The sequence below is a fragment of the Ambystoma mexicanum genome (assembly GCF_040938575.1).
Source record: "Ambystoma mexicanum isolate Mex_15411 chromosome 12 unlocalized genomic scaffold, UKY_AmexF1_1 Mex_chr12_unloc.1, whole genome shotgun sequence".
NCBI classification, from domain to species: domain Eukaryota; kingdom Metazoa; phylum Chordata; class Amphibia; order Caudata; family Ambystomatidae; genus Ambystoma; species Ambystoma mexicanum.
In genome coordinates this window covers 4,261,646-4,287,580 of record NW_027182322.1, presented here as the reverse complement: position 1 = coordinate 4,287,580, position 25,935 = coordinate 4,261,646, and the positions used below count along the sequence as shown (strand labels likewise).

The window sequence follows — 25,935 nt, the reverse complement described above, 5'->3', positions numbered from 1 at the left end:
CTCCTTCTCTCGGCTTCATACGGGGATCATATCTCCTCCCTGTCTCACCCTCATGCAGGGATGCATGACCAATGCTCCTTCCCTTCTCGCCTGCATACATGGATGCACGTTCACGCCTCCTCCTTTTCTCGGCTTCATACGGGGATCATATCTCCTCAATGTCTCACCCTCACTTCCAACATGTGTAACTTTTTGTTCTCTTTGACGTCTGGGGCATGGGTGGCTACTGCACAGCTCTAGATGTCGCCCACCTGCAAGGTGCTATGGAAAGCACTTTTCCACATTGTACGTGCTATATTAACCCCCTCTCCCCAAATACAATAAAAATAAAGAAATATATGTGCTTCCATAATGTCTACCTTCTAATGTTTCATATGTGTAAGCACATTGTCCTTCTTCTGACCACATTCTAAAACTATGTGCAAATTGTTCCTTCCATAAACTGTCACTTCCTTGGCCCTTTATTTATAATGACTGTTATACTCTCTCTCTTTCCGCCACAGTATAAAAATGCCTAGCACACCTCATGATTGGACTAAGAAATTCCTGTCATTTAGTTGGAAATGATTTTCCCATTATCCCCAAAAACTCCTCACTGTGTCTAAGAACGCTTTTTTTCACAGGACAATACAGATCAGATTGACTTGAAAGGTCCTTTCACGCGACTACAGAATGCCTCTCATTCCACTAAAAGATACGCCAGTGCCTACAATAGCCTAGGACTAGACTATGAGTCCCAATGTAGAAAGACCACAAGTCCACAGATATGCCTGTTTATTTAAACATCTGTATTATCATCAGCGTGTGACTGTAAAGGCGGGACCTCGCTCTCTCTGTAACGCGCTCCATTGGCAACATCAGTTAAATGTCGTTGGTTCAATCCCTCGCGGATGTTGTTTTTATTCCCATTTGTAACTGGGAAATACTGTCGCTGCAATACATATGTCTTAATCAAGCTAGTGGTTATTGACGTAAATGGCAGTGTTATAATGTTTCATGTACTGCAAATGTCACCACATAATGCGCTCTTAATTAGATTTGGTTGAAATACATTACAGTCACCCGATGAAAAAGTGTGCAAAGAGCATTAAAGAAACAAAAGGTTCATAACAGTAACAGGACATATCGAATTGTTTCAGTCCTCCACAGAGATTGCCAATGTATTAATGGAAATTCTAAAATATCTGCCCAACTGCCGTGACATTGCCTCACCGCAATGTCGTGACTCGGATTCGAACCGAGGTTGCTGCTGCCACAACGCTACTTGGGCTGCTACAATGTGACGTTCCACCTCTATCATAAGCTGTACTCCATCTGTGATGTCATGACTCATGTTTGAATTAAAGGTTGGTTGTGATGTTATCCATGAGAATAAGTGGACACCTGATCCCCAGTCACTTATTTAAGATCTCAATAATCAAGTCAGAATCCAAATGAAAGTCATCAAAGTGGAGCCAATTAGAAATAATATAGTTACACAAACCTGGCAATGGTGCGGCAGCCAGGGCTGATAATGGCCCGCCAGCCTGAGAGCAGGAAAGTGTGAGAGCAGTGATGGTCTTGTGAGAGTTTACAGCTGTTATTGACCCTGTCCCCTTCCATTGCAGAGTTTTCTCCCTATAAGAAGTGCAGAGGCTCCCTCCGGGGTGCTAATAGTAAATTTATTTTTTTGCGCAGGAGAAGTGCTCTTCACCAATTGCACGTGCCAAATCACCCGAAGGCCACCACCATAAAATTCAGGCATTCATGTTCATGCGTCCTCCATGTTATGTCCTTATAAAGGGATGCATGTTCATGATGACTCCATGTCACACCTGCATACAAGGATGCATGTTCATGCCGCCTCGTTCTCTTGGCTTCATACAGGGATTTTATCTCCTCCCTGCCTCACCCTCATGCAGGGATGCATGACCAATGCTCCTTCCCTTCTCGCCCGCATACATGGATGCACGTTCATGTCTCCTCGTTCTCTCGGCTTCATACGGGGATTTTATCTCCTCCCTGTCTCACCCTCAGGAAGGGATGCATGACCAATGCTCCTTCCCGTCTCGCCCGCATACATGGATGCACGTTCACGCCTCCTCCTTCTCTCGGCTTCATACGGGGATCATATCTCCTCCCTGTCTCACCCTCATGCAGGGATGCATGACCAATGCTCCTTCCTGTCTCGCCCGCATACATGGATGCACGTTCACGCCTCCTCCTTCTCTCCGCTTCATACGGGGATCATATCTCCTCCCTGTCTCACCCTCATGCAGGGATGCATGACCAATGCTCCTTCCCTTCTCGCCTGCATACATGAATGCACGTTCACGCCTCCTCCTTCTCTCGGCTTCATACGGGGATCATATCTCCTCCCTGTCTCACCCTCATGCAGGGATGCATGACCAACGCTCCTTCCTGTCTCGCCCGCATACATGGATGCAAGTTCACGCCTCCTCCTTCTCTCGGCTTCATACGGGGATCATATCTCCTCAATGTCTCACCCTCACTTCCAACATGTGTAACTTCTTGTTCTCTTTGACGTCTGGGGCATGGGTGGCTACTGCACAGCTCTAGATGTCGCCCACCTGCAAGGTGCTATGGAAAGCACTTTTCCACATTGTACGTGCTATATTAACCCCCTCTCCCCAAATACAATAAAAATAAAGAAATATATGTGCTTCCATAATGTCTACCTTCTAATGTTTCATATGTGTAAGCACATTGTCCTCCTCCTGACCACATTCTAAAACTATGTGCAAATTGTTCCTTCCATTAACTGTCACTTCCTTGGCCCTTTATTTATAATGACTGTTATACTCTCTCTCTTTCCGCCACAGTATAAAAAAGCCTAGCACACCTCATGATTGGACTAAGAAATTCCTGTCATTTAGTTGGAAATGATTTTCCCATTATCCCCAAAAACTCCTCACTGTGTCTAAGAACGCTTTTTTTCACAGGACAATACAGATCAGATTGACTTGAAAGGTCCTTTCACGCGACTACAGAATGCCTCTCATTCCACTAAAAGATACGCCAGTGCCTACAATAGCCTAGGACTAGACTATGAGTCCCAATGTAGAAAGACCACAAGTCCACAGATATGCCTGTTTATTTAAACATCTGTATTATCATCAGCGTGTGACTGTAAAGGCGGGACTTCGCGCTCTCTGTAACGCGCTCCATTGGCAACATCAGTTAAATGTTGTTGGCTCAATCCCTCGCGGATGTTGTTTTTATTCCCATTTGTAACTGGGAAATACTGTCGCTGCAATACATATGTCTTAATCAAGCTAGTGGTTATTGACGTAAATGGCAGTGTTATAATGTTTCATGTACTGCAAATGTCACCACATAATGCGCTCTTAATTAGATTTGGTTGAAATACATTACAGTCACCCGATGAAAAAGTGTGCAAAGAGCATTAAAGAGACAAAAGGTTCATAACAGTAACAGGACATATCGAATTGTTTCAGTCCTCCACAGAGATTGCCAATGTATTAATGGAAATTCTAAAATATCTGCCCAACTGCCGTGACATTGCCTCACCGCAATGCAGTGACTCGGATTCGAACCGAGGTTGCTGCGGCCACAACGCAGAGTACTAACCACTATACGATCACGGCGAGCTACTTGGGCTGCTACAATGTGATGTTCCACCTCTATCATAAGCTGTACTCCATCTGTGATGTCATGACTCATGTTTGAATTAAAGGTTGGTTGTGATGTTATCCATGAGAATAAGTGGACACCTGATCCCCAGTCACTTATTTAAGATCTCAATAATCAAGTCAGAATCCAAATGAAAGTCATCAAAGTGGAGCCAATTAGAAATAATATAGTTACACAAACCTGGCAATGGTGCGGCAGCCAGGGCCGATAATGGCCCGCCAGCCTGAGAGCAGGAAAGTGTGAGAGCAGTGATGGTCTTGTGAGAGTTTACAGCTGTTATTGACCCTGTCCCCTTCCATTGCAGAGTTTTCTCCCTATAAGAAGTGCAGAGGCTCCCTCTGGGGTGCTAATAGTAAATTTATTTTTTTGCGCAGGAGAAGTGCTCTTCACCAATTGCACGTGCCAAATCACCCGAAGGCCACCACCATAAAATTCAGGCATTCATGTTCATGCGTCCTCAATGTTATGTCCTTATAAAGGGATGCATGTTCATGCCGCCTCGTTCTCTTGGCTTCATACAGGGATTTTATCTCCTCCCTGTCTCACCCTCATGCAGGGATGCATGACCAATGCTCCTTCCCTTCTCGCCCGCATACATGGATGCACGTTCATGTCTCCTCGATCTCTCGGCTTCATATGGGCATTTTATCTCCTCCCTGTCTCTCCCTCGGGAAGGGATGCATGACCAATGCTCCTTCCCGTCTCGCCCGCATACATGGATGCACGTTCACGCCTCCTCCTTCTCTCGGCTTCATACGGGGATCATATCTCCTCCCTGTCTCACCCTCATGCAGGGATGCATGACCAATGCTCCTTCCTGTCTCGCCCGCATACATGGATGCACGTTCACGCCTCCTCCTTCTCTCGGCTTCATACGGGGATCATATCTCCTCCCTGTCTCACCCTCATGCAGGGATGAATGACCAATGCTCCTTCCTGTCTCGCCCGCATACATGGATGCACGTTCACGCCTCCTCCTTCTCTCGGCTTCATACGGGGATCATATCTCCTCCCTGTCTCACCCTCATGCAGGGATGAATGACCAATGCTCCTTCCTGTCTCGCCCGCATACATGGATGCACGTTCACGCCTCCTCCTTCTCTCGGCTTCATACGGGGATCATATCTCCTCCCTGTCTCACCCTCATGCAGGGATGCATGACCAATGCTCCTTCCCTTCTCGCCTGCATACATGGATGCACGTTCACGCCTCCTCCTTCTCTCGGCTTCATACGGGGATCATATCTCCTCCCTGTCTCACCCTCATGCAGGGATGCATGACCAATGCTCCTTCCCTTCTCGCCTGCATACATGGATGCACGTTCACGCCTCCTCCTTTTCTCGGCTTCATACGGGGATCATATCTCCTCAATGTCTCACCCTCACTTCCAACATGTGTAACTTTTTGTTCTCTTTGACGTCTGGGGCATGGGTGGCTACTGCACAGCTCTAGATGTCGCCCACCTGCAAGGTGCTATGGAAAGCACTTTTCCACATTGTACGTGCTATATTAACCCCCTCTCCCCAAATACAATAAAAATAAAGAAATATATGTGCTTCCATAATGTCTACCTTCTAATGTTTCATATGTGTAAGCACATTGTCCTTCTTCTGACCACATTCTAAAACTATGTGCAAATTGTTCCTTCCATAAACTGTCACTTCCTTGGCCCTTTATTTATAATGACTGTTATACTCTCTCTCTTTCCGCCACAGTATAAAAAAGCCTAGCACACCTCATGATTGGACTAAGAAATTCCTGTCATTTAGTTGGAAATGATTTTCCCATTATCCCCAAAAACTCCTCACTGTGTCTAAGAACGCTTTTTTTCACAGGACAATACAGATCAGATTGACTTGAAAGGTCCTTTCACGCGACTACAGAACGCCTCTCATTCCACTCAAAGATACGCCAGTGCCTACAATAGCCTAGGACTAGACTATGAGTCCCAATGTAGAAAGACCACAAGTCCACAGATATGCCTGTTTATTTAAACATCTGTATTATCATCAGCGTGTGACTGTAAAGGCGGGACCTTGCGCTCTCTGTAACGTGCTCCATTGGCAACATCAGTTAAATGTCGTTGGTTCAATCCCTCGCGGATGTTGTTTTTATTCCCATTTGTAACTGGGAAATACTGTCGCTGCAATACATATGTCTTAATCAAGCTAGTGGTTATTGACGTAAATGGCAGTGTTATAATGTTTCATGTACTGCAAATGTCACCACATAATGCACTCTTAATTAGATTTGGTTGAAATACATTACAGTCACCCATGAAAAAGTGTGCAGAGAGCATTAAAGAAACAAAAGGTTCATAACAGTAACAGGACATATCGAATTGTTTCAGTCCTCCACAGAGATTGCCAATGTATTAATGGAAATTCTAAAATATCTGCCCAACTGCTGTGACATTGCCTCACCGCAATGCCGTGACTCGGATTCGAACCGAGGTTGCTGCGGCCACAACGCAGAGTACTAACCACTATACGATCACGGCGAGCTACTTGGGCTGCTACAATGTGACGTTCCACCTCTATCATAAGCTGTACTCCATCTGTGATGTCATGACTCATGTTTGAATTAAAGGTTGGTTGTGATGTTATCCATGAGAATAAGTGGACACCTGATCCCCAGTCACTTATTTAAGATCTCAATAATCAAGTCAGAATCCAAATGAAAGTCATCAAAGTGGAGCCAATTAGAAATAATATAGTTACACAAACCTGGCAATGGTGCGGCAGCCAGGGCCGATAATGGCCCGCCAGCCTGAGAGCAGGAAAGTGTGAGAGCAGTGATGGTCTTGTGAGAGTTTACAGCTGTTATTGACCCTGTCCCCTTCCATTGCAGAGTTTTCTCCCTATAAGAAGCGCAGAGGCTCCCTTCGGGGTGCTAATAGTAAATTTATTTTTTTGCACAGGAGAAGTGCTCTTCGCCAATTGCACGTGCCAAATCACCCGAAGGCCACCACCATAAAATTCAGGCAATCATGTTCATGCGTCCTCCATGTTATGTCCTTATAAAGGGATGCATGTTCATGATGACTCCATGTCACACCTGCATACAAGGATGCATGTTCATGCCGCCTCGTTCTCTTGGCTTCATACAGGAATTTTATCTCCTCCCTGTCTCACCCTCATGCAGGGATGCAAGACCAATGCTCCTTCCCTTCTCGCCCGCATACAATGATGCACGTTCATGTCCTCTCGTTCTCTCGGCTTCATACAGGGATTTTATCTCCTCCCTGTCTCACCCTCAGGAAGGGATGCATGACCAATGCTCCTTCCCGTCTCGCCCGCATACATGGATGCACGTTCACGCCTCCTCCTTCTCTCGGCTTCATACGGGGATCATATCTCCTCCCTGTCTCACCCTCATGCAGGGATGCATGACCAATAATCCTTCCTGTCTCGCCCGCATACATGGATGCAAGTTCACGCCTCCTCCTTCTCTCGGCTTCATACGGGGATCATATCTCCTCCCTGTCTCACCCTCATGCAGGGATGCATGACCAATGCTCCTTCCTGTCTCGCCCGCATACATGGATGCACGTTCACGCCTCCTCCTTCTCTCGGCTTCATACGGGGATCATATCTCCTCCCTGTCTCACCCTCATGCAGGGATGAATGACCAATGCTCCTTCCTGTCTCGCCCGCATACATGGATGCACGTTCACGCCTCCTCCTTCTCTCGGCTTCATACGGGGATCATATCTCCTCCCTGTCTCACCCTCATGCAGGGATGAATGACCAATGCTCCTTCCTGTCTCGCCCGCATACATGGATGCACGTTCACGCCTCCTCCTTCTCTCGGCTTCATACGGGGATCATATCTCCTCCCTGTCTCACCCTCATGCAGGGATGCATGACCAATGCTCCTTCCCTTCTCGCCTGCATACATGGATGCACGTTCACGCCTCCTCCTTCTCTCGGCTTCATACGGGGATCATATCTCCTCCCTGTCTCACCCTCATGCAGGGATGCATGACCAATGCTCCTTCCCTTCTCGCCTGCATACATGGATGCACGTTCACGCCTCCTCCTTTTCTCGGCTTCATACGGGGATCATATCTCCTCAATGTCTCACCCTCACTTCCAACATGTGTAACTTTTTGTTCTCTTTGACGTCTGGGGCATGGGTGGCTACTGCACAGCTCTAGATGTCGCCCACCTGCAAGGTGCTATGGAAAGCACTTTTCCACATTGTACGTGCTATATTAACCCCCTCTCCCCAAATACAATAAAAATAAAGAAATATATGTGCTTCCATAATGTCTACCTTCTAATGTTTCATATGTGTAAGCACATTGTCCTTCTTCTGACCACATTCTAAAACTATGTGCAAATTGTTCCTTCCATAAACTGTCACTTCCTTGGCCCTTTATTTATAATGACTGTTATACTCTCTCTCTTTCCGCCACAGTATAAAAAAGCCTAGCACACCTCATGATTGGACTAAGAAATTCCTGTCATTTAGTTGGAAATGATTTTCCCATTATCCCCAAAAACTCCTCACTGTGTCTAAGAACGCTTTTTTTCACAGGACAATACAGATCAGATTGACTTGAAAGGTCCTTTCACGCGACTACAGAATGCCTCTCATTCCACTAAAAGATACGCCAGTGCCTACAATAGCCTAGGACTAGACTATGAGTCCCAATGTAGAAAGACCACAAGTCCACAGATATGCCTGTTTATTTAAACATCTGTATTATCATCAGCGTGTAACTGTAAAGGCGGGACCTCGCTCTCTCTGTAACGCGCTCCATTGGCAACATCAGTTAAATGTCGTTGGTTCAATCCCTCGCGGATGTTGTTTTTATTCCCATTTGTAACTGGGAATACTGTCGCTGCAATACATATGTCTTAATCAAGCTAGTGGTTATTGACGTAAATGGCAGTGTTATAATGTTTCATGTACTGCAAATGTCACCACATAATGCGCTCTTAATTAGATTTGGTTGAAATACATTACAGTCACCCGATGAAAAAGTGTGCAAAGAGCATTAAAGAAACAAAAGGTTCATAACAGTAACAGGACATCGAATTGTTTCAGTCCTCCACAGAGATTGCCAATGTATTAATGGAAATTCTAAAATATCTGCCCAACTGCCGTGACATTGCCTCACCGCAATGCCGTGACTCAGATTCGAACCGAGGTTGCTGCGGCCACAATGCAAAGTACTAACCACTATAAGATCATGGCGAGCTACTTGGGCTGCTACAATGTGATGTTCCACCTCTATCATAAGCTGTACTCCATCTGTGATGTCATGACTCATGTTTGAATTAAAGGTTGGTTGTGATGTTATCCATGAGAATAAGTGGACACCTGATCCCCAGTCACTTATTTAAGATCTCAATAATCAAGTCAGAATCCAAATGAAAGTCATCAAAGTGGAGCCAATTAGAAATAATATAGTTACACAAACCTGGCAATGGTGCGGCAGCCAGGGCCGATAATGGCCCGCCAGCCTGAGAGCAGGAAAGTGTGAGAGCAGTGATGGTCCTGTGAGAGTTTACAGCTGTTATTGACCCTGTCCCCTTCCATTGCAGAGTTTTCTCCCTATAAGAAGTGCAGAGGCTCCCTCCGGGGTGCTAATAGTAAATTTATTTTTTTGCGCAGGAGAAGTGCTCTTCACCAATTGCACGTGCCAAATCACCCGAAGGCCACCACCATAAAATTCAGGCATTCATGTTCATGCGTCCTCAATGTTATGTCCTTATAAAGGGATGCATGTTCATGCCGCCTCGTTCTCTTGGCTTCATACAGGGATTTTATCTCCTCCCTGTCTCACCCTCATGCAGGGATGCATGACCAATGCTCCTTCCCTTCTCGCCCGCATACATGGATGCACGTTCATGTCTCCTCGATCTCTCGGCTTCATATGGGGATTTTATCTCCTCCCTGTCTCTCCCTCGGGAAGGGATGCATGACCAATGCTCCTTCCCGTCTCGCCCGCATACATGGATGCACGTTCACGCCTCCTCCTTCTCTCGGCTTCATACGGGGATCATATCTCCTCCCTGTCTCACCCTCATGCAGGGATGCATGACCAATGCTTCTTCCTGTCTCGCCCGCATACATGGATGCACGTTCACGCCTCCTCCTTCTCTCGGCTTCATACGGGGATCATATCTCCTCCCTGTCTCACCCTCATGCATGGATGAATGACCAATGCTCCTTCCTGTCACTCCCGCATACATGGATGCACGTTCACGCCTCCTCCTTCTCTCGGCTTCATACGGGGATCATATCTCCTCCCTGTCTCACCCTCATGCAGGGATGAATGACCAATGCTCCTTCCTGTCTCGCCCGCATACATGGATGCACGTTCACGCCTCCTCCTTCTCTCGGCTTCATACGGGGATCATATCTCCTCCCTGTCTCACCCTCATGCAGGGATGCATGACCAATGCTCCTTCCCTTCTCGCCTGCATACATGGATGCACGTTCACGCCTCCTCCTTCTCTCGGCTTCATACGGGGATCATATCTCCTCCCTGTCTCACCCTCATGCAGGGATGCATGACCAATGCTCCTTCCCTTCTCGCCTGCATACATGGATGCACGTTCACGCCTCCTCCTTTTCTCGGCTTCATACGGGGATCATATCTCCTCAATGTCTCACCCTCACTTCCAACATGTGTAACTTTTTGTTCTCTTTGACGTCTGGGGCATGGGTGGCTACTGCACAGCTCTAGATGTCGCCCACCTGCAAGGTGCTATGGAAAGCACTTTTCCACATTGTACGTGCTATATTAACCCCCTCTCCCCAAATACAATAAAAATAAAGAAATATATGTGCTTCCATAATGTCTACCTTCTAATGTTTCATATGTGTAAGCACATTGTCCTTCTTCTGACCACATTCTAAAACTATGTGCAAATTGTTCCTTCCATAAACTGTCACTTCCTTGGCCCTTTATTTATAATGACTGTTATACTCTCTCTCTTTCCGCCACAGTATAAAAAAGCCTAGCACACCTCATGATTGGACTAAGAAATTCCTGTCATTTAGTTGGAAATGATTTTCCCATTATCCCCAAAAACTCCTCACTGTGTCTAAGAACGCTTTTTTTCACACGACAATACAGATCAGATTGACTTGAAAGGTCCTTTCACGCGACTACAGAATGCCTCTCATTCCACTAAAAGATACGCCAGTGCCTACAATAGCCTAGGACTAGACTATGAGTCCCAATGTAGAAAGACCACAAGTCCACAGATATGCCTGTTTATTTAAACATCTGTATTATCATCAGCGTGTGACTGTAAAGGCGGGACCTCGCTCTCTCTGTAACGCGCTCCATTGGCAACATCAGTTAAATGTCGTTGGTTCAATCCCTCGCGGATGTTGTTTTTATTCCCATTTGTAACTGGGAAATACTGTCGCTGCAATACATATGTCTTAATCAAGCTAGTGGTTATTGACGTAAATGGCAGTGTTATAATGTTTCATGTACTGCAAATGTCACCACATAATGCGCTCTTAATTAGATTTGGTTGAAATACATTACAGTCACCCGATGAAAAAGTGTGCAAAGAGCATTAAAGAAACAAAAGGTTCATAACAGTAACAGGACATCGAATTGTTTCAGTCCTCCACAGAGATTGCCAATGTATTAATGGAAATTCTAAAATATCTGCCCAACTGCCGTGACGTGACATTGCCTCACCGCAATGCCGTGTCTCGGATTCGAACCGAGGTTGCTGCGGCCACAACACAGAGTACTAACCACTATACGATCACGGCGAGCTACTTGGGCTGCTACAATGTGACGTTCCACCTCTATCATAAGCTGTACTCCATCTGTGATGTCATGACTCATGTTTGAATTAAAGGTTGGTTGTGATGTTATCCATGAGAATAAGTGGACACCTGATCCCCAGTCACTTATTTAAGATCTCAATAATCAAGTCAGAATCCAAATGAAAGTCATCAAAGTGGAGCCAATTAGAAATAATATAGTTACACAAACCTGGCAATGGTGCGGCAGCCAGGGCCGATAATGGCCCGCCAGCCTGAGAGCAGGAAAGTGTGAGAGCAGTGATGGTCTTGTGAGAGTTTACAGCTGTTATTGACCCTGTCCCCTTCCATTGCAGAGTTTTCTCCCTATAAGAAGTGCAGAGGCTCCCTCCGGGGTGCTAATAGTAAATTTATTTTTTTGCGCAGGAGAAGTGCTCTTCACCAATTGCAAGTGCCAAATCACCCGAAGGCCACCACCATAAAATTCAGGCATTCATGTTCATGCGTCCTCCATGTTATGTCCTTATAAAGGTATGCATGTTCATGATGACTCCATGTCACACCTGCATACAAGGATGCATGTTCATGCCGCCTCGTTCTCTTGGCTTCATACGGGGATCATATCTCCTCCCTGTCTCACCCTCATGCAGGGATGCATGACCAATGCTCCTTCCCTTCTCGCCCGCATACATGGATGCACGTTCATGTCTCCTCGTTCTCTCGGCTTCATACAGGGATTTTATCTCCTCCCTGTCTCACCCTCGGGAAGGGATGCATGACCAATGCTCCTTCCCGTCTCGCCCGCATACATGGATGCACGTTCATGCCTCCTCCTTCTCTCGGCTTCATACGGGGATCATATCTCCTCCCTGTCTCACCCTCATGCAGGGATGCATGACCAATGCTCCTTCCTGTCTCGCCCGCATACATGGATGCACGTTCACGCCTCCTCCTTCTCTCGGCTTCATACGGGGATCATATCTCCTCCCTGTCTCACCCTCATGCAGGGATGCATGACCAATGCTCCTTCCTGTCTCGCCCGCATACATGGATGCACGTTCACGCCTCCTCCTTCTCTGGGCTTCATACGGGGATCATATCTCCTCCCTGTCTCACCCTCATGCAGGGATGCATGACCAATGCTCCTTCCCTTCTCGCCTGCATACATGGATGCACGTTCACGCCTCCTCCTTTTCTCGGCTTCATACGGGGATCATATCTCCTCAATGTCTCACCCTCACTTCCAACATGTGTAACTTCTTGTTCTCTTTGACGTCTGGGGCATGGGTGGCTACTGCACAGCTCTAGATGTCGCCCACCTGCAAGGTGCTATGGAAAGCACTTTTCCACATTGGACGTGCTATATTAACCCCCTCTCCCCAAATACAATAAAAATAAAGAAATATATGTGCTTCCATAATTTCTACCTTCTAATGTTTCATATGTGTAAGCACATTGTCCTCCTCCTGACCACATTCTAAAACTATGTGCAAATTGTTCCTTCCATAAACTGTCACTTCCTTGGCCTTTTATTTATAATGACTGTTATACTCTCTCTCTTTCCGCCACAGTATAAAAAAGCCTAGCACACCTCATGATTGGACTAAGAAATTCCTGTCATTTAGTTGGAAATGATTTTCCCATTATCCCCAAAAACTCCTCACTGTGTCTAAGAACGCTTTTTTTCACAGGACAATACAGATCAGATTGACTTGAAAGGTCCTTTCACGCGACTACAGAATGCCTCTCATTCCACTAAAAGATACGCCAGTGCCTACAATAGCCTAGGACTAGACTATGAGTGCCAATGTAGAAAGACCACAAGTCCACAGATATGCCTGTTTATTTAAACATCTGTATTATCATCAGCGTGTGACTGTAAAGGCGGGACCTCGCGCTCTCTGTAACGCGCTCCATTGGCAACATCAGTTAAATGTCGTTGGTTCAATCCCTCGCGGATGTTGTTTTTATTCCCATTTGTAACTGGGAAATACTGTCGCTGCAATACATATATCTTAATCAAGCTAGTGGTTATTGACGTAAATGGCAGTGTTATAATGTTTCATGTACTGCAAATGTCACCACATAATGTGCTCTTAATTACATTTGGTTGAAATACATTACAGTCACCCGATGAAAAAGTGTGCAAAGAGCATTAAAGAAACAAAAGGTTCATAACAGTAACAGGACATATCGAATTGTTTCAGTCCTCCACAGAGATTGCCAATGTATTAATGGAAATTCTAAAATATCTGCCCAACTGCCGGATTCGAACCGAGGTTGCTGCGGCCACAACACAGAGTACTAACCACTATACGATCACGGCGAGCTACTTGGGCTGCTACAATGTGACGTTCCACCTCTATCATAAGCTGTACTCCATCTGTGATGTCATGACTCATGTTTGAATTAAAGGTTGGTTGTGATGTTATCCATGAGAATAAGTGGACACCTGATCCCCAGTCACTTATTTAAGATCTCAATAATCAAGTCAGAATCCAAATGAAAGTCATCAAAGTGGAGCCAATTAGAAATAATATAGTTACACAAAACTGGCAATGGTGCGGCAGCCAGGGCTGATAATGGCCCGCCAGCCTGATAGCAGGAAAGTGTGAGAGCAGTGATGGTCTTGTGAGAGTTTACAGCTGTTATTGAACCTGTCCCCTTCCATTGCAGAGTTTTCTCCCTATAAGAAGTGCAGAGGCTCACTCCGGGGTGCTAATAGTACATTTATTTTTTTGCGCAGGAGAAGTGCTCGTCACCAATTGCACGTGCCAAATCACCCGAAGGCCACCACCATAAAATTCAGGCATTCATGTTCATGCGTCCTCCATGTTATGTCCTTATAAAGGGATGCATGTTCATGATGACTCCATGTCACACCTGCATACAAGGATGAATGTTCATGCCGCCTCGTTCTCTTGGCTTCATAAAGGGATTTTATCTCCTCCCTGTCTCACCCTCATGCAGGGATGCATGACCAATGCTCCTTCCCTTCTCGCCCGCATACATGGATGCACGTTCATGTCTTCTCGTTCTCTCGGCTTCATACGGGGATTTTATCTCCTCCCTTTCTCACCCTCAGGAAGGGATGCATGACCAATGCTCCTTCCCGTCTCGCCCGCATACATGGATGCACGTTCACGCATCCTCCTTCTCTCGGCTTCATACGGGGATCATATCTCCTCCCTGTCTCACCCTCATGCAGGGATGCATGACCAATGCTCCTTCCTGTCTCGCCCGCATACATGGATGCACGTTCACGCCTCCTCCTTCTCTCGGCTTCATACGGGGATCATATCTCCTCCCTGTCTCACCCTCATGCAGGGATGCATGACCAATGCTCCTTCCCTTCTCGCCTGCATACATGGATGCACGTTCACGCCTCCTCCTTCTCTCGGCTTTATACGGGGATCATATCTCCTCCCTGTCTCACCCTCATGCAGGGATGCATGACTAACGCTCCTTCCTGTCTCGCCCGCATACATGGATGCACGTTCAAGCCTCCTCCTTCTCTCGGCTTCATACGGGGATCATATCTCCTCCCTGTCTCATCCTCATGCATTGATGCATGACCAATGCTCCTTCCCTTCTCGCCTGCATACATGGATGCACGTTCACGCCTCCTCCTTCTCTCGGCTTCATACGGGGATCATATCTCCTCAATGTCTCACCCTCACTTCCAACATGTGTAACTTCTTGTTCTCTTTGACATCTGGGGCATGGGTGGCTACTGCACAGATCTAGATGTCGCCCACCTGCAAGTTGCTATGGAAAGCACTTTTCCACATTGGACGTGCTATATTAACCCCCTCACCCCAAATACAATAAAAATAAAGAAATATATGTGCTTCCATAATGTCTACCTTCTAATGTTTCATATGTGTAAGCACATTGTCCTCCTCCTGACCACATTCTAAAACTATGTGCAAATTGTTCCTTCCATAAACTGTCACTTCCTTGGCCCTTTATTTATAATGACTGTTATACTCTCTCTCTTTCCGCCACAGTATAAAAAAGCCTAGCACACCTCATGATTGGACTAAGAAATTCCTGTCATTTAGTTGGAAATGATTTTCCCATTATCCCCAAAATCTCCTCACTGTGTCTAAGAACGCTTTTTTTCACAGGACAATACAGATCAGATTGACTTGAAAGGTCCTTTCACGCGATTACAGAATGCCTCTCATTCCACTAAAAGATACGCCAGTGCCTACAATAGCCTAGGACTAGACTATGAGTCCCAATGTAGAAAGACCACAAGTCCACAGATATGCCTGTTTATTTAAACATCTGTATTATCATCAGCGTGTGACTGTAAAGGCGGGACCTCGCGCTCTCTGTAACGCGCTCCATTGGCAACATCAGTTAAATGTTGTTGGTTCAATCCCTCGCGGATGTTGTTTTTATTCCCATTTGTAACTGGGAAATACTGTCGCTGCAATACATATGTCTTAATCAAGCTAGTGGTTATTGACGTAAATGGCAGTGTTATAATGTTTCATGTACTGCAAATGTCACCACATAATGCGCTCTTAATTAGATTTGGTTGAAATACATTACAGTCACCCGATGAAAAAGTGTGCAAAGAGCATTAAAGAAACAAAAGGTTCATAACAGTAACAGGACATATCGAATTGTTTCAGTCCTCCACAGAGATTGCCAATGTATTAATGGAAATTGTAAAATATCTACCCAACTGCCGTGACTCGGATTCGAAACGAGGTTGCTACTAACCACTATACGATCACGGCAAGCTACTTGGGCTGCTACAATGTGACGTTCCACCTCTATCATAAGCTGTACTCCATCTGTGATGTCATGACTCATGTTTGAATTAAAGGTTGGTTGTGATGTTATCCATGAGAATAAGTGGACACCTGATCCCCAGTCACTTATTTAAGATCTCAATAATCAAGTCAGAATCCAAATGAAAGTCATCAAAGTGGAGCCAATGAGAAATAATATAGTTACACAAACCTGGCAATGGTGCGGCAGCCAGGGCCGATAATGGCCCGCCAGCCTGAGAGCAGGAAAGTGTGAGAGCAGTGATGGTCTTGTGAGAGTTTACAGCTGTTATTGACCCTGTCCCCTTCCATTGCAGAGTTTTCTCCCTATAAGAAGTGCAGAGGCTCCCTCCGGGGTGCTAATAGTAAATTTATTTTTTTGCACAGGAGAAGTGCTCTTTGCCAATTGCACGTGCCAAATCACCCGAAGGCCACCACCATAAAATTCAGGCATTCATGTTCATGCGTCCTTCATGTTATGTCCTTATAAAGGGATGCATGTTCATGATGACTCCATGTCACACCTGCATACAAGGATGCATGTTCATGCCGCCTCGTTCTCTTGGCTTCATAAAGGGATTTTATCTCCTCCCTGTCTCACCCTCATGCAGGGATGCATGACCAATGCTCCTTCCCTTCTCACCCGCATACATGGATGCACGTTCATGTCTTCTCTTTCTCTCGGCTTCATACAGGGATTTTATCTCCTCCCTGTCTCACCCTCAGGAAGGGATGCATGACCAATGCTCCTTCCCGTCTCGCCCGCATACATGGATGCACGTTCACGCCTCCTCCTTCTCTCGGCTTCATACGGGGATTATATCTCCTCCCTGTCTCACCCTCATGCAGGGATGCATGACCAATGCTCATTCCTGTCTCGCCCGCATACATGGATGCACGTTCACGCCTCCTCCTTCTCTCGGCTTCATACGGGGATCATATCTCCTCCCTGTCTCACCCTCATGCAGGGATGCATGACCAATGCTCCTTCCCTTCTCGCCTGCATACATGGATGCACGTTCACGCCTCCTCCGTCTCTCGGCTTCATACGGGGATCATATCTCCTCCCTGTCTCACCCTCATGCAGGGATGCATGACCAACGCTCCTTCCTGTCTCGCCCGCATACATGGATGCACGTTCACGCCTCCTCCTTCTCTCGGCTTCATACGGGGATCATATCTCCTCCCTGTCTCACCCTCATGCAGGGATGCATGACCAATGCTCCTTCCCTTCTCGCCTGCATACATGGATGCACGTTCACGCCTCCTCCTTCTCTCGGCTTCATACGGGGATCATATCTCCTCAATGTCTCACCCTCACTTCCAACATGTGTAACTTCTTGTTCTCTTTGACGTCTGGGGCATGGGTGGCTACTGCACAGATCTAGATGTCGCCCACCTGCAAGGTGCTATGGAAAGCACTTTTCCACATTGGACGTGCTATATTAACCCCCTCTCCCCAAATACAATAAAAATAAAGAAATATATGTGCTTCCATAATGTCTACCTTCTAATGTTTCATATGTGTAAGCACATTGTCCTCCTCCTGACCACATTCTAAAACTATGTGCAAATTGTTCCTTCCATAAACTGTCACTTCCTTGGCCCTTTATTTATAATGACTGTTATACTCTCTCTCTTTCCGCCACAGTATAAAAAAGCCTAGCACACCTCATGATTGGACTAAGAAATTCCTGTCATTTAGTTGGAAATGATTTTCCCATTATCCCCAAAAACTCCTCACTGTGTCTAAGAACGCTTTTTTTCACAGGACAATACAGATCAGATTGACTTGAAAGGTCCTTTCACGCGACTACAGAATGCCTCTCATTCCACTAAAAGATACGCCAGTGCCTACAATAGCCTAGGACTAGACTATGAGTCCCAATGTAGAAAGACCACAAGTCCACAGATATGCCTGTTTATTTAAACATCTGTATTATCATCAGCGTGTGACTGTAAAGGCGGGACCTCGCGCTCTCTGTAACGCGCTCCATTGGCAACATCAGTTAAATGTCGTTGGTTCAATCCCTCGCGGATGTTGTTTTTATTCCCATTTGTAACTGGGAAATACTGTCGCTGCAATACATATGTCTTAATCAAGCTAGTGGTTATTGACGTAAATGGCAGTGTTATAATGTTTCATGTACTGCAAATGTCACCACATAATGCGCTCTTAATTAGATTTGGTTGAAATACATTACAGTCACCCGATGAAAAAGTGTGCAAAGAGCATTAAAGAAACAAAAGGTTCATAACAGTAACAGGACATATCGAATTGTTTCAGTCCTCCACAGAGATTGCCAATGTATGAATGGAAATTGTAAAATATCTGCCCAACTGCCGTGACTCCGATTCGAAACGAGGTTGCTGCGGCCACAATGCAGAGTACTAACCACTATACAATCACAGCGAGCTACTTGGGCTGCTAAAATGTGACGTTCCACGTCTATCATAAGCTGTACTCCATCTGTGATGTCATGACTCATGTTTGAATTAAAGGTTGGTTGTGATGTTATCCATGAGAATAAGTGGACACCTGATCCCCAGTCACTTATTTAAGATCTCAATAATCAAGTCAGAATCCAAATGAAAGTCATCAAAGTGGAGCCAATTAGAAATAATATAGTTACACAAACCTGGCAATGGTGCGGCAGCCAGGGCCGATAATGGCCCGCCAGCCTGAGAGCAGGAAAGTGTGAGAGCAGTGATGGTCTTGTGAGAGTTTACAGCTGTTATTGACCCTGTCCCCTTCCATTGCAGAGTTTTCTCCCTATAAGAAGTGCAGAGGCTCCCTCCGGGGTGCTAATAGTAAATTTATTTTTTTGCACAGGAGAAGTGCTCTTTGCCAATTGCACGTGCCAAATCACCCGAAGGCCACCACCATAAAATTCAGGCATTCATGTTCATGCGTCCTCCATGTTATGTCCTTATAAAGGGATGCATGTTCATGATGACTCCATGTCACACCTGCATACAAGGATGCATGTTCATGCCTCCTCGTTCTCTTGGCTTCATAAAGGGATTTTATCTCCTCCCTGTCTCACCCTCATGCAGGGATGCATGACCAATGCTCCTTCCCTTCTCGCCCGCATACATGGATGCACGTTCATGTCTTCTCGTTCTCTCGGCTTCATACGGGGATTTTATCTCCTCCCTGTCTCACCCTCAGGAAGGGATGCATGACCAATGCTCCTTCCCGTCTCGCCCGCATACATGGATGCACGTTCACGCCTCCTCCTTCTCTCGGCTTCATACGGGGATCATATCTCCTCCCTGTCTCACCCTCATGCAGGGATGCATGACCAATGCTCCTTCCTGTCTTACCCGCATAAATGGATGCACGTTCACGCCTCCTCCTTCTCTCGGCTTCATACGGGGATCATATCTCCTCCCTGTCTCACCCTCATGCAGGGATGCATGACCAATGCTCCTTCCTGTCTCGCCCGCATACATGGATGCACGTTCACGCCTCCTCATTCTCTCGGCTTCATACGGGGATCATATCTCCTCCCTGTCTCACCCTCATGCAGGGATGCATGACCAATGCTCCTTCCCTTCTCGCCTGCATACATGGATGCACGTTCACGCCTCCTCCTTTTCTCGGCTTCATACGGGGATCATATCTCCTCAATGTCTCACCCTCACTTCCAACATGTGTAACTTCTTGTTCTCTTTGACGTCTGGGGCATGGGTGGCTACTGCACAGCTCTAGATGTCGCCCACCTGCAAGGTGCTATGGAAAGCACTTTTCCACATTGGACGTGCTATATTAACCCCCTCTCCCCAAATACAATAAAAATAAAGAAATATATGTGCTTCCATAATGTCTACCTTCTAATGTTTCATATGTGTCAGCACATTGTCCTCCTCCTGACCACATTCTAAAACTATGTGCAAATTGTTCCTTCCATAAACTGTCACTTCCTTGGCCCTTTATTTATAATGACTGTTATACTCTCTCTCTTTCCGCCACAGTATAAAAATGCCTAGCACACCTCATGATTGGACTAAGAAATTCCTGTCATTTAGTTGGAAATGATTTTCCCATTATCCCCAAAAACTCCTCACTGTGTCTAAGAACGCTTTTTTTCACAGGACAATACAGATCAGATTGACTTGAAAGGTCCTTTCACGCGACTACAGAATGCCTCTCATTCCACTAAAAGATACGCCAGTGCCTACAATAGCCTAGGACTAGACTATGAGTCCCAATGTAGAAAGACCACAAGTCCACAGATATGCCTGTTTATTTAAACATCTGTATTATCATCAGCGTGTGACTCTAAAGGCGGGACCTCGCGCTCTCTGCAACGCGCTCCATTGGCAACATCAGTTAAATGTCGTTGGTTCAATCCCTCGCGGATGTTGTTTTTATTCCCATTTGTAACTGGGAAATACTGTCGCTGCAATACATATGTCTTAATCAAGCTAGTGGTTATTGACGTAAATGGCAGTGTTATAATGTTTCATGTACTGCAAATGTCACCACATAATGCGCTCTTGATTAGATTTGGTTGAAATACATTACAGTCACCCGATGAAAAAGTGTGCAAAGAGCATTAAAGAAACAAAAGGTTCATAACAGTAACAGGACATCGAATTGTTTCAGTCCTCCACAGAGATTGCCAATGTATTAATGGAAATTCTAAAATATCTGCCCAACTGCCGTGACGTGACATTGCCTCACCACAATGCCGTGACTCGGATTCGAACCGAGGTTGCTGCGGCCACAACACAGAGCACTAACCACTATACGATCACGGCGAGCTACTTGGGCTGCTACAATGTGACGTTCCACCTCTATCATAAGCTGTACTCCATCTGTGATGTCATGACTCATGTTTGAATTAAAGGTTGGTTGTGATGTTATCCATGAGAATAAGTGGACACCTGATCCCCAGTCACTTATTTAAGATCTCAATAATCAAGTCAGAATCCAAAGGAAAGTCATCAAAGTGGAGCCAATTAGAAATAATATAGTTACACAAACCTGGCAATGGTGCGGCAGCCAGGGCCGATAATGGCCCGCCAGCCTGAGAGCAGGAAAGTGTGAGAGCAGTGATGGTCTTGTGAGAGTTTACAGCTGTTATTGACCCTGTCCCCTTCCATTGCAGAGTTTTCTCCCTATAAGAAGTGCAGAGGCTCCCTCCGGGGTGCTAATAGTAAATTTATTTTTTTGCGCAGGAGAAGTGCTCTTCACCAATTGCACGTGCCAAATCACCCGAAGGCCACCACCATAAAATTCAGGCATTCATGTTCATGCGTCCTCCATGTTATGTCCTTATAAAGGGATGCATGTTCATGATGACTCCATGTCACACCTGCATACAAGGATGCATGTTCATGCCGCCTCGTTCTCTTGGCTTCATACAGGGATTTTATCTCCTCCCTGTCTCACCCTCATACAGGGATGCATGACCAATGCTCCTTCCCTTCTCGCCCGCATACATGGATGCACGTTCATGTCTCCTCGTTCTCTCGGCTTCATACAGGGATTTTATCTCCTCCCTGTCTCACCCTCGGGAAGGGATGCATGACCAATGCTCCTTCCCGTCTCGCCCGCATACATGGATGCACGTTCACGCCTCCTCCTTCTCTCGGCTTCATACGGGGATCATATCTCCTCCCTGTCTCACCCTCATGCAGGGATGCATGACCAATGCTCCTTCCTGTCTCGCCCGCATACATGGATGCACGTTCACGCCTCCTCCTTCTCTCGGCTTCATACGGGGATCATATCTCCTCCCTGTCTCACCCTCATGCAGGGATGCATGACCAATGCTCCTTCCTGTCTCGCCCGCATACATGGATGCACGTTCAAGCCTCCTCCTTCTCTGGGCTTCATACGGGGATCATATCTCCTCCCTGTCTCGCCCTCATGCAGGGATGCATGACCAATGCTCCTTCCCTTCTCGCCTGCATACATGGATGCACGTTCACGCCTCCTCCTTTTCTCGGCTTCATACGGGGATCATATCTCCTCAATGTCTCACCCTCACTTCCAACATGTGTTATTTCTTGTTCTCTTTGACATCTGGGGCATGGGTGGCTACTGCACAGCTCTAGATGTCACCCACCTGCAAGGTGCTATGGAAAGCACTTTTCCACATTGGACGTGCTATATTAACCCCCTCTCCCCAAATACAATAAAAATAAAGAAATATATGTGCTTCCATAATGTCTACCTTCTAATGTTTCATATGTGTAAGCACATTGTCCTCCTCCTGACCACATTCTAAAACTATGTGCAAATTGTTCCTTCCATAAACTGTCACTTCCTTGGCCCTTTATTTATAATGACTGTTATACTCTCTCTCTTTCCGCCACAGTATAAAAAAGCCTAGCACACCTCATGATTGGACTAAGAAATTCCTGTCATTTAGTTGGAAATGATTTTCCCATTATCCCCAAAAACTCCTCACTGTGTCTAAGAACGCTTTTTTTCACAGGACAATACAGATCAGATTGACTTGAAAGGTCCTTTCACGCGACTACAGAATGCCTCTCATTCCACTAAAAGATACGCCAGTGCCTACAATAGCCTAGGACTAGACTATGAGTCCCAATGTAGAAAGACGACAAGTCCACAGATATGCCTGTTTATTTAAACATCTGTATTATCATCAGCGTGTGACTGTAAAGGCGGGACCTCGCGCTCTCTGCAACGCGCTCCATTGGCAACATCAGTTAAATGTCGTTGGTTCAATCCCTCGCGGATGTTGTTTTTATTCCCATTTGTAACTGGGAAATACTGTCGCTGCAATACATATGTCTTAATCAAGCTAGTGGTTATTGACGTAAATGGCAGTGTTATAATGTTTCATGTACTGCAAATGTCACCACATAATGCGCTCTTAATTAGATTTGGTTGAAATACATTACAGTCACCCGATGAAAAAGTGTGCAAAGAGCATTAAAGAAACAAAAGGTTCATCACAGTAACAGGACATATCGAATTGTTTCAGTCCTCCACAGAGATTGCCAATGTATTAATGGAAATTCTAAAATATCTGCCCAACTGCCGTGACATTGCCTCACCGCAATGCCGTGACTCGGATCCGAACCGAGGTTGCTGCGGCCACAACACAGAGTACTAACCACTATACGATCACGGCGAGCTACTTGGGCAGCTACAACGTGATGTTCCACCTCTATCATAAGCTGTACTCCATCTGTGATGTCATGACTCATGTTTGAATTAAAGGTTGGTTGTGATGTTATCCATGAGAATAAGTGGACACCTGATCCCCAGTCACTTATTTAAGATCTCAATAATCAAGTCAGAATCCAAATGAAAGTCATCAAAGTGGAGCCAATTAGAAATAATATAGTTACACAAACCTGGCAATGGTGCGGCAGCCAGGGCCGATAATGGCCCGCCAGCCTGAGAGCAGGAAAGTGTGAGAGCAGTGATGGTCTTGTGAGAGTTTACAGCTGTTATTGAACCTTTCCCCTTCCATTGCAGAGTTTTCTCCCTATAAGAAGTGCAGAGGCTCCCTCCGGGGTGCTAATAGTACATTTATTTTTTTGCGCAGGAGAAGTGCTCTTCACCAATTGCACGTGCCAAATCACCCGAAGGCCACCACCATAAAATTCAGGCATTCATGTTCATGCGTCCTCCATGTTATGTCCTTATAAAGGGATGCATGTTCATGATGACTCCATGTCACACCTGCATACAAGGATGCATGTTCATGCCGCCTCGTTCTCTTGGCTTCATAAAGGGATTTTATCTCCTCCCTGTCTCACCCTCATGCAGGGATGCATGACCAATGCTCCTTCCCTTCTCGCCCGCATACATGGATGCACGTTCATGTCTTCTCGTTCTCTCGGCTTCATACGGGGATTTTATCTCCTCCCTGTCTCACCCTCAGGAAGGGATGCATGACCAATGCTCCTTCCCTTCTCGCCTGCATACATGGATGCATGTTCACGCCTCCTCCTTCTCTCGGCTTCATACGGGGATCATATCTCCTCCCTGTCTCACCCACATGCAGGGATGCATGACCAATGCTCCTTCCTGTCTCGCCCGCATACATGGATGCACGTTCACGCCTCCTCCTTCTCTCGGCTTCATACGGGGATCATATCTCCTCCCTGTCTCACCCTCATGCAGGGATGCATGACCAATGCTCCTTCCCTTCTCGCCTGCATACATGGATGCACGTTCACGCCTCCTCCTTCTCTCGGCTTTATACGGGGATCATATCTCCTCCCTGTCTCACCCTTATGCAGGGATGCATGACCAACGCTCCTTCCTGTCTCGCCCGCATACATGGATGCACGTTCAAGCCTCCTCCTTCTCTCGGCTTCATACGGGGATCATATCTCCTCCCTGTCTCACCCTCATGCAGGGATGCATGACCAATGCTCCTTCCCTTCTCGCCTGCATACATGGATGCACGTTCACGCCTCCTCCTTCTCTCGGCTTCATACGGGGATCATATCTCCTCAATGTCTCACCCTCACTTCCAACATGTGTAACTTCTTGTTCTCTTTGACGTCTGGGGCATGGGTGGCTACTGCACAGATCTAGATGTCGCCCACCTGCAAGTTGCTATGGAAAGCACTTTTCCACATTGGACGTGCTATATTAACCCCCTCTCCCCAAATACAATAAAAATAAAGAAATATATGTGCTTCCATAATGTCTACCTTCTAATGTTTCATATGTGTAAGCACATTGTCCTCCTCCTGACCACATTCTAAAACTATGTGCAAATTGTTCCTTCCATAAACTGTCACTTCCTTGGCCCTTTATTTATAATGACTGTTATACTCTCTCTCTTTCCGCCACAGTATAAAAAAGCCTAGCACACCTCATGATTGGACTAAGAAATTCCTGTCATTTAGTTGGAAATGATTTTCCCATTATCCCCAAAAACTCCTCACTGTGTCTAAGAACGCTTTTTTTCACAGGACAATACAGATCAGATTGACTTGAAAGGTCCTTTCACGCGACTACAGAATGCCTCTCATTCCACTAAAAGATACGCCAGTGCCTACAATATCCTAGGACTAGACTATGAGTCCCAATGTAGAAAGACCACAAGTCCACAGATATGCCTGTTTATTTAAACATCTGTATTATCATCAGCGTGTGACTGTAAAGGCGGGACCTCGCGCTCTCTGTAACGCGCTCAATTGGCAACATCAGTTAAATGTCGTTGGTTCAATCCCTCACGGATGTTGTTTTTATTCCCATTTGTAACTGGGAAATACTGTCGCTGCAATACATATGTCTTAATCAAGCTAGTGGTTATTGACGTAAATGGCAGTGTTATAATGTTTCATGTACTGCAAATGTCACCACATAATGCGCTCTTAATTAGATTTGGTTGAAATACATTACAGTCACCCGATGAAAAAGTGTGCAAAGAGCATTAAAGAAACAAAAGGTTCATAACAGTAACAGGACATATCGAATTGTTTCAGTCCTCCACAGAGATTGCCAATGTATTAATGGAAATTCTAAAATATCTGCCCAACTGCCATGACATTGCCTCACCGCAATGCCGTGACTCGGAATCGAACCGAGGTTGCTGCGGCCACAACGCAGAGTACTAACCACTATACGATCACGGCGAGCTACTTGGGCTGCTACAATGTGACGTTCCACCTCTATCATAAGCTGTACTCCATCTGTGATGTCATGACTCATGTTTGAATTAAAGGTTGGTTGTGATGTTATCCATGAGAATAAGTGGACACCTGATCCCCAGTCACTTATTTAAGATCTCAA

At 45.9% G+C, this 25,935-nt stretch overlaps 3 non-coding genes across 3 annotated transcripts; all 3 read right to left on the bottom strand.

Annotated features, from left to right (window-relative positions):
* Window positions 1-6,082: 6,082 nt before the first annotated feature.
* On the bottom strand, window positions 6,083-6,154 carry TRNAH-GUG (transfer RNA histidin (anticodon GUG)). The gene has a single exon. It is a non-coding gene; the product is annotated as a tRNA-His (tRNA).
* Window positions 6,155-20,885: 14,731 nt separating this feature from the next.
* TRNAH-GUG (transfer RNA histidin (anticodon GUG)) lies at window positions 20,886-20,957 on the bottom strand. Its single transcript has one exon. It is a non-coding gene; the product is annotated as a tRNA-His (tRNA).
* A 4,749-nt stretch (window positions 20,958-25,706) lies between these two features.
* TRNAH-GUG (transfer RNA histidin (anticodon GUG)) lies at window positions 25,707-25,778 on the bottom strand. The gene has a single exon. It is a non-coding gene; the product is annotated as a tRNA-His (tRNA).
* Between the last annotated feature and the right edge of the window lie 157 nt (window positions 25,779-25,935).